The sequence below is a fragment of the Cololabis saira genome, chromosome 4 (genome assembly GCF_033807715.1).
Source record: "Cololabis saira isolate AMF1-May2022 chromosome 4, fColSai1.1, whole genome shotgun sequence".
NCBI lineage: Eukaryota > Metazoa > Chordata > Actinopteri > Beloniformes > Belonidae > Cololabis > Cololabis saira.
The window spans coordinates 41,678,532-41,697,742 of NC_084590.1; positions in this window are offsets into that span (position 1 = coordinate 41,678,532).

Below are 19,211 nucleotides of genomic sequence, written 5' to 3' on the forward strand. Positions count from 1 at the left end.
CCTTTTCTTATTATGGGCATGCCAAGTAGTGGCATGACCATATTGCAATCGTCCAGAATGGCCCAAAGGGCAATGCTGCTAGCATGCTAAAGTCGCAAAAGTCCCACTGCGCACCAGCGGGTGTACAGCATGACCCCGCACTGATGTGGAAAAAAAAAATCCCCAAAAAGTAAAACACGGCCGAAAAAATGAGGAAAAACATGAAAATGAAGGCGTAAATTAGTACCCAGAAAAGGTTTCCCTTTTCTTATTTTTATTATTAGTGCCACGGCTGCGCCACGTGGCACGCCTCCTCCATTGAGCTGCGCAAGCTCAATGGAGGAGGAGTGCCTCGTGCGCAGCACGAGGCACTCATACTATTGCTCAGGCTTATTTATTATTTATTATATATTCTTCCGTAAAAACTTTGTCCGGCTACTCCTCCTACAGCTTTGAGAAAACGCGAAAAGTAAAAACGTAGAAACGTGCGCCTTAATCGGGAATCGATGGGTATGACTTTTATTAGCGATTGGCGTGCACGTTTTTGCGCAACGTGCACAAACGTGCGCTTTTTGCCCCATCCGGAACGCATTGCGTGAACTTTGGGGCCTCACCACTCGCACACCGTTACTCGAAAAATTATGAACCGATTTAGAAAGTTGTAGGCCCTGAATTTAACTACAGTCCTGTGGATTTTCAGAACGATGGCACGAATAGTTTTTGCACGAAGTGCAAAAACATTTCCAAATTTCCAAACTAATGGGGAGCTCATTTTCCCTATGTATTCCTATGGCGCCATTCAAAGCGGATGGGAAAATGTCGAGAAAAAAGACAAAATTCACCTTTTTTCTGAGTCACGTATCTTTCTCATACTTGCACGTAGAAACGTCATTCAAACTTCAAAACGGAGGAAAACTTCTCTTCTCTCTCCAAACCCGAAACAGTTTTTTCCTAAAATGTACACTTTTCAAGATATGAGCCCTCAAGCGAGGACTGGAAATCACTTTTTTTCAAATCTAGAGCACGGGAGTCAGTTTGCTAGAGTGTAGTTACACTGAAAAAAAAACATGATTTCTTATTTGTAACTCGAGGTCACGGCCAAACCGTAAAAGGTAGACAGATAATTTTTGGTCAGAATATAGACATAGGTGTTGTGATTTATAAAATGTGACTTTGACAGGCGTGGTGTGCACAAAATTTTAACGGGGCAGCCAACAGACACGCCAGTTCCTGTCTCTCTCTTCATTGACTCCCATGTTAAATGAAGTTTTCTTAAAAAAAATCTCATTTTTGTTTTCGAATTGCCGTTACTAACACATTTTAAGGAATATCTGTATGAAAATAACATTTAGATAATCTGGTAGGTTCTCTGTTTCTCAAAATGTTTTCGTTTTTCTGCTAAGAGCTACGGTCTGAGCGCAAAGTGGAGTGATTTCAGGTTTGTCACAACCAAAAATCCAGCTGAGTCATTCCCGCTCCCTCTGTATCAGGTTCTTGTTGCCCCTAGCAACCGGAGCTCAGCTGTTGACTGATTAGGCTGACCCAGAACTGGTCACATGACTCACTCAGTACAGAATTCATAGTATAACCTGGAAAATGGAGAAATCTGAACCCTGACCTTTTAACCTTAGATGAACACACACACACACACACACACACACACACACACACACACACACACACACACACACGATAGGTGTTATTATGGGATGTCAGGTGTTTTTATAGGATGTTAGTGTTATTATGGGATGTCAGGTGTTTTTATAGGATGTTAGTGTTATTATGGGATGGCAGGTGTTTTTATAGGATGTTAGTGTTATTATGGGATGGCAGGTGTTTTTATAGGATGTTAGTGTTATTATGGGATGTTAGTGTTATTATGGGATGGTAGGTGTTTATTATGGGATGGTAGTGTTATTGGTGTTAGCGGTCCCGTTAGCGGTTCTGTTAGCGGTCCTGTTAGCGATCCCGTTAGCGGTCCCGTTAGCGGTCCAGTTAGCGATCCCGTTAGCGGTCCAGTTAGCGACCCCGTTAGCGGTCCCGTTAGCAATCCCGTTAGCAGTCCCGTTAGCGGTTGTTAGCGATCCCGTTAGCGATCCCGTTAGCGGCTTGGTTAGCGATCCCGTTAGCGGCTCGGTTAGCGGTCCCGTTAGCGGTTCAGTTAGCGATTCCGTTAGCGATCCCGTTAGCGGTCCCGTTAGCGGTCCCGTTAGCGGTCCAGTTAGCGATCCCGTTAGCGGTCCAGTTAGCGACCCCGTTAGCGGTCCCGTTAGCGGTTCCGCTAGCGGTTGTTAGCGATCCCGTTAGCGGTCCCGTTAGCGGTTCAGTTAGCGATTCCGTTAGCGATCCCGTTAGCGGTCCCGTTAGCGGTCCAGTTAGCGATCCCGTTAGCGGTCCAGTTAGCGACCCCGTTAGCGGTCCCGTTAGCGGTTCCGCTAGCGGTTGTTAGCGATCCCGTTAGCGGTCCCGTTAGCGGTTCTGTTAGCGGTTCTGTTAGCGGTCCTGTTAGCGGTTCCGTTAGCGGTTGTTAGCGGTCCCGTTAGCGATCCCATTAGCGGCTCGGTTAGCAATCCCGTTAGCGGCTCGGTTAGTGGTCCCGTTAGCGGTTCAGTTAGCGATTCCGTTAGCGATCCCGTTAGCGGTACCGTTAGCGGTCCAGTTAGCGATCCCGTTAGCGGTCCAGTTAGCGACCCCGTTAGCGGTCCCGTTAGCAATCCCATTAGCGGTCCCGTTAGCGGTTCCGCTAGCGGTTGTTAGCGATCCCGTTAGCGGTTCTGTTAGCGGTTCTGTTAGCGGTCCCGTTAGCGGTTCTGTTAGCGGTTGTTAGCGGTCCCGTTAGCGATCCCATTAGCGGCTCGGTTAGCGGTCCCGTTAGCGATCCCGTTAGCGATCCCGTTAGCGATCCCGTTAGCGATCCCGTTAGCGGTCCCGTTAGCGGTTCCGTTAGCGATCCCATTAGCGGTCCCGTTAGCGGTTCCGTTAGCGGTTGTTAGCGGCTCGGTTAGCGATCCCGTTAGCGGCTCGATTAGCGGTCCCGTTAGCGGTCCCGTTAGCGATCCCGTTAGCGATCCCGTTAGCGGTTCAGTTAGCGGTTCTATATTTTCTGTAATAACTTTTGAATGGTTTGACATAGAGAGTCATGGGTGGTGTCATTGGAATCTGTATCGAGTCCTTGACCTTCATGGGTGCAAATAAGCCCCGCGATCATCCGGCAGTAGTCCGTGGCACTTCAAAATTTCCCGGGAATTTTGTCTAGTTATTATTATTATTATTCTTATTCCGCACTTTTTTTCGTCCGTTAATACGGCCCGAACCGCAACGTGCACCCATGCATGGCATACATCGTTGGATGCGTCTCCATCGTGATTCGATGGGCATTACTTTTCTCCGTAATAGGGGTTACCGTGGCAACGCTAGTTGCCAAAAAGCAAAAAAAAAGGCGAAAATTCCCACGCTTATTGCTCGGCCGAACTTTATCGTAGAGACATCGTTCAAACTTTCAAACACTCGGCCCGATAGTCACTAAAGGACCATAAAACTTCATCATGCTACTTATTACGGTTTTTGCGATATTTAACTTTCAATTTAAAAAAAAAATCTATTTTATTTTGGACGCTTGTTGCTAGGCAACGGTTTATCGTACAGACATCATTACAACATTGACAAACCCGGGACGCTTTGTACTGCAACATATTTTAGTCTCGTCATGCTTGCTATTACGGTTTTTGAGATATTCCACATTGTTCATTTTGATGCTAACGGAACTTCGGATGCTTGTTGCGCGGCAACGCGGTATCGCAGAGACTTTGTTCCAACGTTAAAAGACTCAGGTTGATGTGGACTACAACATACTGAGGTCTCATTACGCTGTCGTTTACAGCTTTTGAGATATTAAAGCCAAATTGACCCATTCTATCCTATGGGGCTTGTTACCATGGCAACAAAAACCTATGCATTTGTATGGGAGAGCATGTGAATAAACAATCTGTTAATACTGCTCGGACCGCAATGTGCACCCATGCATGGCATATATCGTTGGATGCGTCTCCATCGTGCCTCGATGGGCATTACTTTTTTCAGTCAAAAGTGCTACCGTGGCAACGCTAGATGCCAAAAAGCCAAAAAAAAGGCGAAAATTCAGACGCTTATTGCTCGGCCGGACTTTATCGTAGAGACATAGTTCAAACTTTCAAACACTCGGCCCGATTGGCACTAACGGAGCCTAGAACCTCATTATGCCATTTTTTTAAGTTTTTGTGATATTGACCTTTCATTTTTTTTTTAATTTCCGTTTGACTTTGGATGCTTGTTGCTAGGCAACAGATTATCGTAGAGACATCATACAAATGTTCCCTGACTCGGCACGCTGTGACCTTCAACGTATTAAAATTTCATGAAGCTGTGATTTAAGGAAAGTTTAATGTAAAATCCATGCCAAATGGCCCCATTCATTCGGATGGGTTTTTTAAAACCATGGTGGAAAAAAAACCTATCCGTTAACATAGCCTGAACCGGAACGTGCACCCATGCATGGCATACATCGTTGGATGCGTCTCCATCGTGCCTCGATGGCCATTGCTTTTCTCAGTCAAAAGCGTTACCGTGGGGACGCTAGACGGCAAAAAGCGCGCCCCATTAATAGCTATTGGGAGCACAGGAATGAATGAAATACAACCGTAAACACCTCAAACTGACATAAAACCGCCCCGAACACAAACACTGCAGCCCCAAACGAGAGCAGCGAGAGGGCTCGAATGGGCGGTAGGGCATGCCCATATCAAAATTTCCAGAAATTTTCTAGTTATTCTTATTATTCCGCACTTTTTTTCGTCCGTTAATACGGCCCGAACCGCAACGTGCACCCATGCATGGCATACATCGTTGGATGCGTGTCCATCGTGATTCGATGGGTATTACTTTTCTCAGTAATAGGGGTTACCGTGGCAACGCTAGTTGCCAAAAAGCAAAAAAAAAGGCGAAAATTCCCGCGCTTATTGCTCGGCCGAACTTTATCGTAGAGACATCGTTCAAACTTTGAAACACTCGGCCCGATAGTCTTTAAAGGACCATACAACTACATCATTCTAGTTATTACGGTTTTTGCGATATTTAACTTTCAATTTAAAAAAAAAATCTCTTTTATTTTGGACGTTTGTTGCTAGGCAACGGTTTATCGTACAGACATCATTACAACATTGACAAACCCGGGACGCTTTGTACTGCAACATATTTTAGTCTCGTCAAGCTAGCTATTACAGTTTTTGAGATATTCCACGTTGCTCATTTTGACGCTAACGGAATTTTGGACGCTTGTTGCGCGGCAACGCGATAATGTAGAGACTTTGATTCAACGTTAAAATACTCAGCTTGATGTGGACTACAACATACTGAGGTCTCATTACGCTGTCGTTTACAGCTTTTGAGATATTGAAGCCAAATTGTCCCATTCTATCCTATGGGGCTTGTTACTATGGCAAAAAAAACCAATGCATTTGTATGGGGGACCATGTGAATAAACAATCTGTTAATGCTGTCCGAACCGGAACGTGCACCCATGCATGGCATACATCGTTGGATGCGTCTCCATCGTGCCTCGATGAGCATTACTTTTCTCAGTCAAAAGTGTTACCGTGGCAACGCTAGACGCCAAAAAGAAAAAAAAAAAGGCGAAAATTCAGACGCTTATTGCTCGGTCGAACTTTATCGTAGAGACATCGTTCAAACTTTCAAACACTCGGCCCGATTGGCACTAACGGACCCTACAAGCTCATTGTGCCAATTATTAAAATTTTTGCGATATTGACCTTTAATTTTTCTTTTTTATTTCCATTTGACTTTGGACGCTTGTTGCTAGGCAACAGATTATCGTAGAGACATCGTACAAATGTCCCCTGACTCGGCACGCTGTGGACTTCAACATACTCAAATCTCATGAAGCTGGTATTTAAGGAAATTTTATGTCAAAATCCAGGCCAAATGGCCCCATTCATTCGTATGGGGTTTTGTACCATGGTGAAAAAAAAAACCTATCCGTTAACGTAGCCTGAACCAGAACGTGCACTCATGCATGGCATACATCGTTACATGCGTCTCCATCTTGCCTCGATGGGCATTACTATTCTCAGTCAAAAGCGTTACCATGGCAATGCTAGATGCCAAAAAGCGCGCCCCATTAATAACTATTGGGAGCACAGGAATGAATGAAATACAAGCGTAAAAACACCTCAAGCTGACATAGAACCACCCCGAACACAACCACTACAGCCCCAAACCAAAGCAGCGAGAGGGGGCGAATGGGCGGTAGGGCATGCCCATATCAAAATTTCCAGAAATTTTCTAGTTATTATTATTATTATTATTATTATTATTATTATTATTATTATTATTATTAGGGCCCGAGCACTTGCAGTGCGAAGGCCCTATTGTATTTGCAGGAATTTTTATTAGGGCCCGAGCACTTGCAGTGCGAAGGCCCTATTGTATCTGTAGGAATTCTTCGCGTTATTATTAGGGCCCGAGCACTTGCAGTGCGAAGGCCCTATTGTATTTGCAGGAATTTTTATTAGGGCCCGAGCACCTTCAGTGCGAAGGCCCTATTGTATCTGTAGGAATTCTTCGCGTTATTATTATTATTATTATTATTATTATTATTTTTCTGACGAAAGGAGGGCCTTTTTGCCCCCCTAAACGTGCCCAAAAAGTCACCAAATTTTGCACGCAAACCAGGCCTGGCGAAAAATTTGATATTTTATGGTTTGCATTAATGGGCGGGGCAAAATGGCTCAACAGCGCCCCCCGGAAAACTTTGTGCCTCAAGCCCCACGATACGGTTTGACCTACATGCACGAAAATCAGTACACACCTGTATCATTGCACAACTAAAAGAAAAGTCTCTTGGAGTCATGCCCGAAACCGAACAGGAAGTCGGCCATTTTGAATTAATCGTGTCACTTTGGCACAATTTATGCCATTCCTTCGAGAGTTAATTCAGCCCGAACCGTATCGTGAACCCAGGTGTGTTATACATCAAAATGTGCGTCTCCATCCTGCGACTACACGCATTACTTTTCTCTTTCAAAAGTGTTACCGTGGCGACGCTAGAAGCCAAAAAGCGCACCCCCCCTTCATCTGATTGGTCCATATTTGATAGTTCCCCAAAAGGCACCAAATTTGGCATGCAAGCCAGGCCTGGCGATAAATTTGATATTTCATGGTTTGCATTAATGGGCGTGGCAAAATGGCTCAACAGCGCCCCCCGGAAAACTTTGTGCCTCAAGCCCCACAATACGGTTTGACGTACATGCACGAAAATCGCTACACACCTGTATCATGGCACAACTTAAAGAAAAGTCTCTTGGAGCCATGGCCGAAACCGAACAGGATGTCGGCCATTTTGAATAAATTGTGTCATTTTGGCAAAATGTATGCCATTCCTTCGGCAGTTAATTCAGCCCGAACCGTAACGTGCACCCAGGTGTCTTATACATCAAAATGTGCGTCTACATCCTGCGACTACACGCATTACTTTTCTCTTTCAAAAGTGTTACCGTGGCGACGCTAGACGCCAAAAGGTGCGCCCCCCCCTTCATGTGATTGGTCCATATTTGATAGTTCTCCAAAAGTCACAAAATTTTGCATGCAAGCCAGACTTGGCGATAAATTTGATATTTCATGGTTTGCATTAATGGGCGTGGCCTAACGGCTCAACAGCGCCCCCTAGAATACTTTTCTCTGCCATAACTTTTGAATGGTTTGACATAGGAAGTTGTGGGTGGTGTCATGGGACTCTGTAATGAGTCCTTAAGCTTCGTTGGCCTTAATTAGCCCCGCCCCTTCTTCTGATTGGTTGTCCCGATTTTCTGCTATAACATTGGAATGGTTTGACATAGAGAGTCCTGGGTGGTGTCATGGGAATCTGTAATGAGTTCTTAAGCTTCGTTGGCCTTAATTAGCCCCGCCCCTTCTTCTGATTGGTTGTCCCGATTTTCTGCTATAACTTTGGAATGGTTTGACATAGGGAGTCGTGGGTGGGGTCATGGGAATCTGTAATGAGTTCTTAAGCTTTGTTGGCCTTAATTAGCCCCGCCCCTTCTTCTGATTGGTTGTTCCGATTTTCTGCTATAACTTTGGAATGGTTTGACATAGAGAGTCGTGGGTGGTGTCATCAGATTCTGTATGGAGTCCTTGACCTTCATTGGCCTGAATTAGCCCCGCCCCTTCTTCTAATTGGTTGTTCCTTTTTTCTGCTATAACTTTTGAATGGTTTGACATAGAGAGTCGTGGGTGGTGTCTTTTCTGATATGCTTATGGGGGGCGGTGGCCGTGAGTGCGAGGGCCCGTTCATCGCTGCTTGCAGCTTTAATTATTATTATTATTATTATTATTTTTTTTCTTCTGACAAAGTGATGGCCTTTTTGCCCCCCTTAACGTGCCCAAAAAGTCACCAAATTTTGCACCCAAGTCAGGCCTGGCGAAAAATTTGATATTTAATGGTTTGCATTAATGGGCGTGGCAAAATGGCTCAACAGCGCCCCCTTGAAAACTTTGTGCCTCAAGCCCCACGATACGGTTTGACGTACATGCACGAAAATCGGTACACACCTGTATCATGGGACAACTTAAAGAAAAGTCTCTTGGCGTCATGCCCGAAACCAAACAGGAAGTCGGCCATTTTGAATTAATCGTGTCACTTTGGCGCAATTTATGCCATTCCTTCGGCAGTTAATTCAGCCCGAACCGTAACGTGCACCCAGGTGTGTTATACATCAAAATGTGCGTCTCCCTCCTGCGACCACACGCATTACTTTTCTCTTTCGAAAGCGTTACCGTAGCGACGCTAGACGCCAACAAGCGCACCCCCCCTTCATCTGATTGGTCCATATTTGATAGTTCTCCAAAAGTCACCAAATTTTGCATGCAAGCCAGACTTGGTGAAAAATTTGATATTTAATGGTTTGCATTAATGGGCGTGGCAAAATGGCTCAACAGCGCCCCCTTGAAAACTTTGTGCCTCAAGCCCCACGATACGGTTTGACATACATGCACGAAAATCGGTACACACCTGTATCATGGGACAACTTAAAGAAAAGTCTCTTGGCGTCATGCCCGAAACCGAACAGGAAGTTGGCCATTTTGAATTAATCGTGTCACTTTGGCGCAATTTATGCCATTCCTTCGGCAGTTAATTCAGCCCGAACCGTAACGTGCACCCAGGTGTGTTATACATCAAAATGTGCGTCTCCCTCCTGCGACCACACGCATTACTTTTCTCTTTCGAAAGCGTTACCGTGGCGACGCTAGACGCCAACAAGCGCACCCCCCCTTCATCTGATTGGTCCATATTTGATAGTTCTCCAAAAGTCACCAAATTTTGCATGCAAGCCAGACTTGGCGATAAATTTGATATTTTATGGTTTGCATTAATGGGCGTGGCCTAACGGCTCAACAGCGCCCCCCGGAAAACTTTTATCTGCCATAACTTTTGAATGGTTTGACATAGGAAGTTGTGGGTGGTGTCATGGGACTCTGTAATGAGTTCTTAAGCTTCGTTGGCCTTAATTAGCCCCGCCCCTTCTTCTGATTGGTTGTCCCTTTTTTCTATTATAACTTTTGAATGGTTTGACATAGAGAGTCGTGGGTGGTGTCATTTCTGATATGCTTATGGGGGGCGGTGGACGTGAGTGCGAGGGCCCGTTCATCGCTGCTTGCAGCTTTAATTATTATTATTATTATTTTTCTGACGAAAGGAGGGCCTTTTTGCCCCCCTAAACGTGCCCAAAAAGTCACCAAATTTTGCATGCAAGGCAGGCCTGGCGAAAAATTTGATATTTAATGGTTTGCATTAATGGGCGTGGCAAAATGGCTCAACAGCGCCCCCTTGAAAACTTTGTGCCTCAAGCCCCACGATACGGTTTGACGTACATGCACGAAAATCGCTACACACCTGTATCATGGCACAACTTCAAGAAAAGTCTCTTGGAGCCATGCCCGAAACCGAACAGGAAGTCGGCCATTTTGAATTAATTGTGTAATTTTGGCGCAATTTATGCCCTTCCTTCGGCAGTTAATACGGCCCGAACCGTAACGTGCCCCCAAGTGTGTTATACATCAAAATGTGCGTCTCCATCCTCCGACACCACGCATTACTTTTCTCTTTCAAAAGCGTTACCGTGGCGACGCTAGACGACAAAAAGCGCGCCCACCCTTCATCTGATTGGTTCAGACCGAAAAAACTTTGCGCCTCAAGCCCCATAATACGCTTTGACGTACATGAACGAAAATCGGTACACACCTGTATCATGTCGCAACTTAAAGAAAAGTCTCTTGGCGCCATGGCCGAAACCGAACAGGAAGTCGGCCATTTTGAACATTCTGAATTAATCGCATAATTTTGGAGCAATATATGCCATTCCTTCGAGGATTAATACGGCCCGAACCGTATCGTGCACCCAGATGTGTTATACAACAAAATGTGCGTCTCCATCCTGCGACTACACGCATTACTTTTCTCTTTCAAAAGTGTTACCGTGGCGACGCTAGACGCCAACAAGCGCACCCCCCCTTCATCTGATTGGTCCATATTTGATAGTTCCCCAAAAGGCACCAAATTTGGCATGCAAGCCAGGCCTGGCGGTAAATTTGATATTTTATGGTTTACATTAATGGGCGTGCCAAAATGGCTCAACAGCGCCCCCCGGAAACCTTTGTGCCTCAAGCCCCACGATACGGTTTGACGTACATGCACGAAAATCGCTACACACCTGTATCATGGCACAACTTCAAGAAAAGTCTCTTGGAGCCATGGCCGAAACCGAACAGGAAGTCGGCCATTTTGAATTAATTGTGTAATTTTGGCGCAATTTATGCCATTCCTTCGGCAATTAATACGGCCCGAACCGTAATGTGCACCCAGTGTTATACATCAAAATGTGCGTCTCCATCCTGGGACTACACGCATTACTTTTCTCTTTCAAAAGTGTTACCGTGGCGACGCTAGACGCCAAAAGGCGCGCCCCCCCTTCATGTGATTGGTCCATATTTGATAGTTCTCCAAAAGTAATCAAATTTTGCATGCAAGTCAGACTTGGCGATACATTTGATATTTCATGGTTTGCATTAATGGGCGTGGCCTAACGGCTCAACAGCGCCCCCTAGAATACTTTTATCTGCCATAACTTTTGAATGGTTTGACATAGGAAGTTGTGGGTGGTGTCATGGGACTCAGTAATGAGTCCTTAAGCTTCGTTGGCCTTAATTAGCCCCGCCCCTTCTTCTGATTGGTTGTCCCTTTTTTCTGCTATAACTTTTTAATGGTTTGACTCCCGCTTCCTGATTCAAACGTCTGCCGGCCCCGCCCCCCGACCAATCAGTGGCGAGTAGGGTGATGACGACCCCGCCCCCCGACCAATCAGTGGCGAGTAGGGTGATGACGGCCCCGCCCCCCGACCAATCAGCTGTTGTAATGTGGTGACGTTAGAAATAGTCCCGTGCTCAGCCCGGTTAGAACCGCGGTAGAATTGTTACAGAAAAAGTAATAATAAAATAGTAGTGTTTTACTAATATTTATACTTTACAAATATTTAAAAAATTAAGAAAAAAAGGTTCCAGATATTATTCGCTATCTTGGTCTCTCCTAACCCAGTAAGTCAATGTGAGGTATCAGCTGAGATATAGCTCAACCAGATCATTGCGATCTTTGGTGCCGGTGGTTGGGAGTTCGAGCCTGGCAGGATGCTGAAATTTTTGTAAGCAAATTTTGTGTTTTTTTTACATCAAGATGTGCGTCTCTTTCCTGCGACGACGCACATTACTTTTCTCTTTCAAAAGTGTTACCGTGGCGACGCTAGACGTGAAAAAGCGCTCGTCCCCTTCATCTGATTGGTCCATATTTGATAGTTCTCCAAAAGTCACCAAATTTTGCATGCAAACCAGGCCTGGTGATACATTTGATATTTAATGGTTTGCATTAATGGGCGTGGCCTAACGGCTCAACAGCGCCCCCTAGAATACTTTTATCTGCCATAACTTTTGAATGGTTTGACATAGGAAGTTGTGGGTGGTGTCATGGGACTCAGTAATGAGTCCTTAAGCTTCGTTGGCCTTAATTAGCCCCGCCCCTTCTTCTGATTGGTTGTCCCTTTTTTCTGCTATAACTTTTTAATGGTTTGACTCCCGCTTCCTGATTCAAACGTCTGCCGGCCCCGCCCCCCGACCAATCAGTGGCGAGTAGGGTGATGACGGCCCCGCCCCCCGACCAATCAGTGGCGAGTAGGGTGATGACGGCCCCGCCCCCCGACCAATCAGCTGTTGTAATGTGGTGACGTTAGAAATAGTCCCGTGCTCAGCCCGGTTAGAACCGCGGTTGAATGGTTACAGAAAAAGTAATAATAAAATAGTAGTGTTTTACTAATATTTATACCTTACAAATATTTAAAAAATTAGGAAAAAAAGGTTCCAGACATTATATCGCTATCTTGGTCTCTCGTAACCCAGTAAGTCAATGTGAGGTATCAGCTGAGATATAGCTCAACCAGATCATTGCGATCTTTGGTGCCGGTGGTTGGGAGTTCGAGCCTGGCAGGATGCTGAAATTTTTGTAAGCAAATTTTGTGTTTTTTTTTTACATCAAGATGTGCGTCTCTTTCCTGCGACGACGCACATTACTTTTCTCTTTCAAAAGTGTTACCGTGGCGACGCTAGACGTGAAAAAGCGCTCGTCCCCTTCATCTGATTGGTCCATATTTGATAGTTCTCCAAAAGTCACCAAATTTTGCATGCAAGGCAGGCTTGGCGATAAATTTGATATTTCATGGTTTGCATTAATGGGCGTGGCCTAACGGCTCAACAGCGCCCCCTAGAATACTTTTCTCTGCCATAACTTTTGAATGGTTTGACATAGGAAGTTGTGGGTGGTGTCATGGGACTCTGTAATGAGTCCTTCACCTTCATTGGCCTGAATTAGCCCCGCCCCTTCCTCTGATTGGTTGTTCCTTTTTTCTGCTATAACTTTTGAATGGTTTGACATAGAGAGTCGTGGGTGGTGTCATTTCTGATATGCTTATGGGGGGCGGTGGACGTGAGTGCGAGGGCCCGTTCATCGCTGCTTGCAGCTTTAATTATTATTATTATTTTTCTTCTGACAAAGTGATGGCCCTTTTGCCCCCCTTAACATGCCCAAAAAGTCACCAAATTTTGCACCCAAGTCAGGCCTGGCGAAAAATTTGATATTTAATTGTTTGCATTAATGGGCGTGGTAAAATGGCTCAACAGCGCCCCCTTGAAAACTTTGTGCCTCAAGCCCCACGATACGGTTTGACGTACATGCACGAAAATCGGTACACACCTGTATCATGGGACAACTTAAACAAAAGTCTCTTGGCGACATGGCCGAAACCGAACAGGAAGTCGGCCATTTTGAATTAATCGTGTCATTTTGGCGAAATTTATGCCATTCCTTCGAAAGTTAATTCAGCCCGAACCGTAACGTGCCCCCAGGTGTGTTATACATCAAAATGTGCGTCTCCCTCCTGTGACCACACGCATTACTTTTCTCTTTCAAAAGCGTTACCGTGGCGACGCTAGACGCCAAAAAGCGCGCCCACCCTTCATCTCGTTGCTTCAGACAGAAAAAACTTTGCGCCTCAAGCCCCATAATACGCTTTGACGTACATGAACGAAAATCGGTACACACCTGTATCATGTCGCAACTTAAAGAAAAGTCTCTTGGCGCCATGGCCGAAACCGAACAGGAAGTCGGCCATTTTGAACATTCTGAATTAATCGCGTAATTTTGGACCAATATGAGCCATTCCTTCGAGAGTTAATTCAGCCCGAACCGTATCGTGAACCCAGATGTGTTATACATCAAAATATGTGTCTCCATCCTGCGACTACACGTATTACTTTTCTCTTTCGAAAGTGTTACCGTGGCGACGCTAGACGCCAACAAGCTTTCATCTGATTGGTCCATATTTGATAGTTCCCCAAAAGGCACCAAATTTGGCATGCAAGTCAGGCCTGGCGATAAATTTGATATTTCATGGTTTGCATTAATGGGCGTGGCAAAATGGCTCAACAGCGCCCCCCTGAAAACTTTGTGCCTCAAGCCCCACAATACGGTTTGACGTACATGCACGAAAATCGCTACACACCTGTATCATGGCACAACTTAAAGAAAAGTCTCTTGGAGCCATGGCCGAAACCGAACAGGAAGCCGGCCATTTTGAAATCTGATTGGTCCATATTTGATAGTTCTCCAAAAGTCACCAAATTTTGCATGCAAGACAGACTTGGCGATAAATTTGATATTTCATGGTTTGCATTAATGGGCGTGGCCTAACGGCTCAACAGCGCCCCCTAGAATACTTTTATCTGCCATAACTTTTGAATGGTTTGACATAGGAAGTTGTGGGTGGTGTCATGGGACTCTGTAATGAGTCCTCAAGCTTCGTTGGCCTTAATTAGCCCCGCCCCTTCTTCTGATTGGTTGTCCCGATTTTCTGCTATAACTTTGGAATGGTTTGACATAGAGAGTCGTGGGTGATGTCATCAGATTCTTTATGGAGCCCTTGACCTTCATTGGCCTGAATTAGCCCCGCCCCTTCTTCTGATTGGTTGTCCCTTTTTTATGCTATAACTTTTGAATGGTTTGACATAGGAAGTCGTGGGTGGTGGCATGGGACTCTGTAATGAGTCCTTAAGCTTCGTTGGCCTTAATTAGCCCCGCCCCTTATTCTGATTGGTTGTCCCGATTTTCTGCTATAACTTTTGAATGGTTTGACATAGAGAGTCGTGGGTGGTGTCATCAGATTCTTTATGGAGCCCTTGACCTTCATTGGCCTGATTAAGCCCCGCCCCTTCTTCTGATTGGTTGTCCCTTTTTTCTGCTATAACTTTTGAATGGTTTGACATAGGAAGTCGTGGGTGGTGTCATGGGACTCTGTAATGAGTCCTTAAGCTTTGTTGGCCTTAATTAGCCCCGCCCCTTATTCTGATTAGTTGTCCCGATTTTCTGCTATAACTTTGGAATGGTTTGACATAGAGAGTCGTGGGTGGTGTCATCAGATTCTTTATGGAGTCCTTGACCTTCATTGGCCTGAATTAGCCCCGCCCCTTCTTCTGATTGGTTGTCCATATTTTCTGACTATAACTTTTGAATGGTTTGACATATTTGAAATATGCTGGTAATGTGTCAGCCAACCACAAAAATCTCTGGAATTTTGGTGGAATCATTTATTTTTTGTCCTTGCCCGGTGCAAATGACATAAATAAAGTGCGTGGTTTGGTTGTGAAAAAATAAAAGTAATGTTACGTGAACAATAAATCAAATGCTCTCTTCCATGCAGTGTGTGGGTCTAGGAAGTAAAGACTGGAACATGCTATTCACCAAAGCACAAATAGTGGGGTTTTACTAATATTTATCTTACAAATATTTTAAAAATTACGAAAAAACAATTCGGGACTCAGATTATATCGCTATGTTGGTCTCTCCTTAATCAGTCAGTCAGAAAACGGCCAAGCTGATTCGTGGCAGAGGGGTAATGTCAACGTCTTTCGTGTGAGAGATCGCGGGTTCGATCCCAGCACAATGCAAAGTTTATTGTCAGCAATTTGTGTGGTTTTTTTAACATCAAAATGTGCGTCTCCGTCTTGCGACGACGCGCATTACTTTTCTCATTCAAAAGTGTTACCGTGGCAACACTCGACGCCAAAAAGTGCGCCCCCCTTCATCTGATTTGTCCATATTTGATAGTTCCCCAAAAGTCACCAAATTTTGCATGCAAGGCAGGCCTGGCGATAAATTTGATATTTCATGGTTTGCATTAATGGGCGTGGCCTAACGGCTCAACAGCGCCCCCTAGAATACTTTTCTCTGCCATAACTTTTGAATGGTTTGACATAAAGAGTCGTGGGTGGTGTCATGGGACTCTGTATTGAGTCCTTGACCATAATTGGTGAAAATTAACCCCGCCCCTTCTTCTGATTGGTTGTCCCGATTTTCTGCTATAACTTTTGAATGGTTTGACATAGAGAGTCGTGGGTGGTGTCATCAGATTCTGTATGGAGTCCTTGACTTTCATTGGCCTGAATTAGCCCCGCCCCTTCTTCTGATTGGTTGTCCCGATTATCTGCTATAACTTTTGAATGGTTTGACATAGGAAGTCGTGGGTGGTGTCATTTCTGATATGCTTATGGGGGCGGTGGCCGTGAGTGCGAGGGCCCGTTCATCGCTGCTTGCAGCTTTAATTATTATTATTATTATTATTATTATTTCACAGTGTCACCGAATCATTTGCCAATACAAGCACTTTTGTTCATGTTCAATTAATAATACAATATACAATTATAGTTGTGTCTTATTATTATTAGTAGAGTAATGTTTGTACAATTATATACAATTAATTCTACCAATCTAGGTGGGGCCTGACTGAAAAAGTTTGAAAACCACTGATCTACTGTCTGACAAACACAAACAGTTGTGACTTTATTGCAAACGCCCATTAAGCACTCACAAAGCTAATGGAAAAAGTAGATGAAGCCTTGGAGTTGATGGCCTTTTTTTAAACTTTTTCGTGGCAGGAGGTCTTCAAACGAGCGCCGAGGTTCTAAGTGGGCTGAGTTGGCTGTATCTGACGTCATCACACTACAGGCCACCGTTTGGTCAGGGGGCCGTCCACATCTGAGTCAGGAGGCGGAAATCAGCGAAAGAGCGACTCGTGGCTTCTTGTTCATGTTATTCAACAGGCAATGGCAGCACAAAAGTCTGTTTCGTGATCGAACTCTGAGGTGCAGATGTTAATAAACCTGGTGGCTGAGGAGAGAATTAAAAAAGGATCTAGGGCGATAAGGAACGACCAGATCTACCAGGAGCTCTGTCTCTTCATAGCTGCTCGCGGCTCCCAGCTGACTTTTCAGCAGCGCAGAGACAAAGAAACAAACAAAGAAAAGCGTTGCCGCTTGAAACTTCTCTCACTCTCATTTTTTTAACTTGATATCAAACACAAGCCACAGACCCAGCAGCACATATATCATCTCCTCGAGGTTCTACATCTTTAGTGTTGTTGTCTTCTCCGTTTAGATCACACAATAAAATACGTCACAGCAGCTTCACTCCAACCTCCTACTTCTCATCTGGGTATTGAAAAGAAACGAGGCCGAGGCGTGGCGAGTCGAGTCGGGCTGAGTAGGTACTAGTGTAAAAGCGCCATTAAGGTTTATCAACAGCAATTCTGTGATATTAAGGTGGGCTCTTGAAACAATGCCATGGCAAATAAATGTTGTTGTATTGGAGTGTGTGACCTTTGATTGCCAGGCTGTGGTTAATCATGCAGGAGCAGCTGAGATTCTGGACTGTGTGTAGGAGCGCTCAAGCATCCATAAACACTTAAATAACAGGTCCAGTATTTTTAGCTCAGAGTAGCGGAACAAATTTGCACATATTTAATACTGTAACACACTTACACAAATCAGCCGATATGTATATATATATATATATATATATATATATATATATATATATATATATATATATATATATATATATATATATATATAATCTTCTTTTTTTTTCTTTTTTTTTTTTAAACATATATGTAAGGGGGATAGGAGTGGGGGGGGGGGGGGGTGTTGAGGGTTGGCATCCGCTGCAAGATTGAAATGCGAGAAACAGAGGTAAACACACGACGGGCTCTAAGAGAGAGAACAAACGAACAGAAACGGGAACAGGCAGAGACACAAACAGCAACCATTTCAGGGGCCTCATTAACAAAACGTGCGGCGCACAAAAAACATGCGTACGCCACTTTCTACACTCACGGTCGGATGTGCGAAACGTGATTTGAACGTAGAAAGTTGCAGTCCTTCACGCCAAGCACACACCAAGGCTGGCGTACGCACTTTTCTGAGGTTTTGTCCATGGCGACACTCACTGGTGATGCAGTGATGTGCAGAAATATGAGGAAACGTGACGTCAACAATAAGTTCACTACCACACGTGAAGGACACCACAGTCCCCACATCACCAGATAAATTACACAAGAGTGGAGCTGCAACAATCTCATAATCAACCACATGATCTGAACAAATAACTAAAGGCAGGAGCTCAACGATGGAACCTGCACATCACAATGGCAGCACACCGATCACACCGATCTGCTGGTCCAGGACTAAGACTGGACCATCAGCTGATTTATGTCACCAAGAGGATCCTTCTGGATCTTTGCCCTGAACTGGACCAGCTGCTCCGGTTCAGACCAACATGATGCTTCAGCTGGAGCTGCTGACAGGTCGGACATCTCTATCACCATGACAACCGTAGGGGACGACTACTCGAGATAAAAGCCAGATCCTAAAACATCCCATAACTGTGTCTGGGCAGAAAAACATTAAAATACATTTTGCAGCGAAGTGTGTTTCTCCGGTGATGGAGTCCGGGACTAAGACCGGTCTCTCCGTCTGCGGATGCAACACTCCGAGTTACAGCAACTTTGTTCTCTATTTTTCACGTTTGCTCTCGATAATCACGTTGGCACAACTTGTCTTTATTTCTGCAGCAGAGGAATCAGATTGTGATGCTTCATGTTTTAAATATAAATGTATATTGTTCACATTGTTATGCTTATGAGAGAGGTGATCGCGGACATCCACAATGTGTAAGACTCAATAAACCTGTACATTGGTCTTAATTCGTTAGTATATAAAACGCGTGACAGTAAAGCTAAATGAGGAGCCGTTTCTCATACCACCCACTTAAGTTCTGGTGTCGGTTCTTAAAATACAAACAAGAAAAGGAGAGTGTAATGATGCACTAACGCTGCCCATAAACATTCACAAGCCCTTACGATTATAATAAAACCCCAACTCTTCACGGAACACAACACAAAGCAAAGAATAACAATACCCATAATGCAATGCAGCTGAAATCGGAAGAAATGCCCCTAATAAATAATTTTTTCCAGGCCTCAACTTCTGACAGGACTGTCTGCAGCTCACATCCGATGTTTTTTTTTAATTAATATTACCTGTTTTTGCAAATTCCTTGTTAAGATGAGCAGTTTTTAATGGATAATTACCCCCATTATCATATTCAAATGTATGTATTTGAGGGAGGAGACAGGGTGGAGTGTCGTGCTCCGGCATATACGCTCAATTCCACGCTGATTGGGATGTTCAAACGCATAGTTTTGAACATCTGATTATTTTTTTTGCGTACGCAAAAATTCCGGTTTGCGATT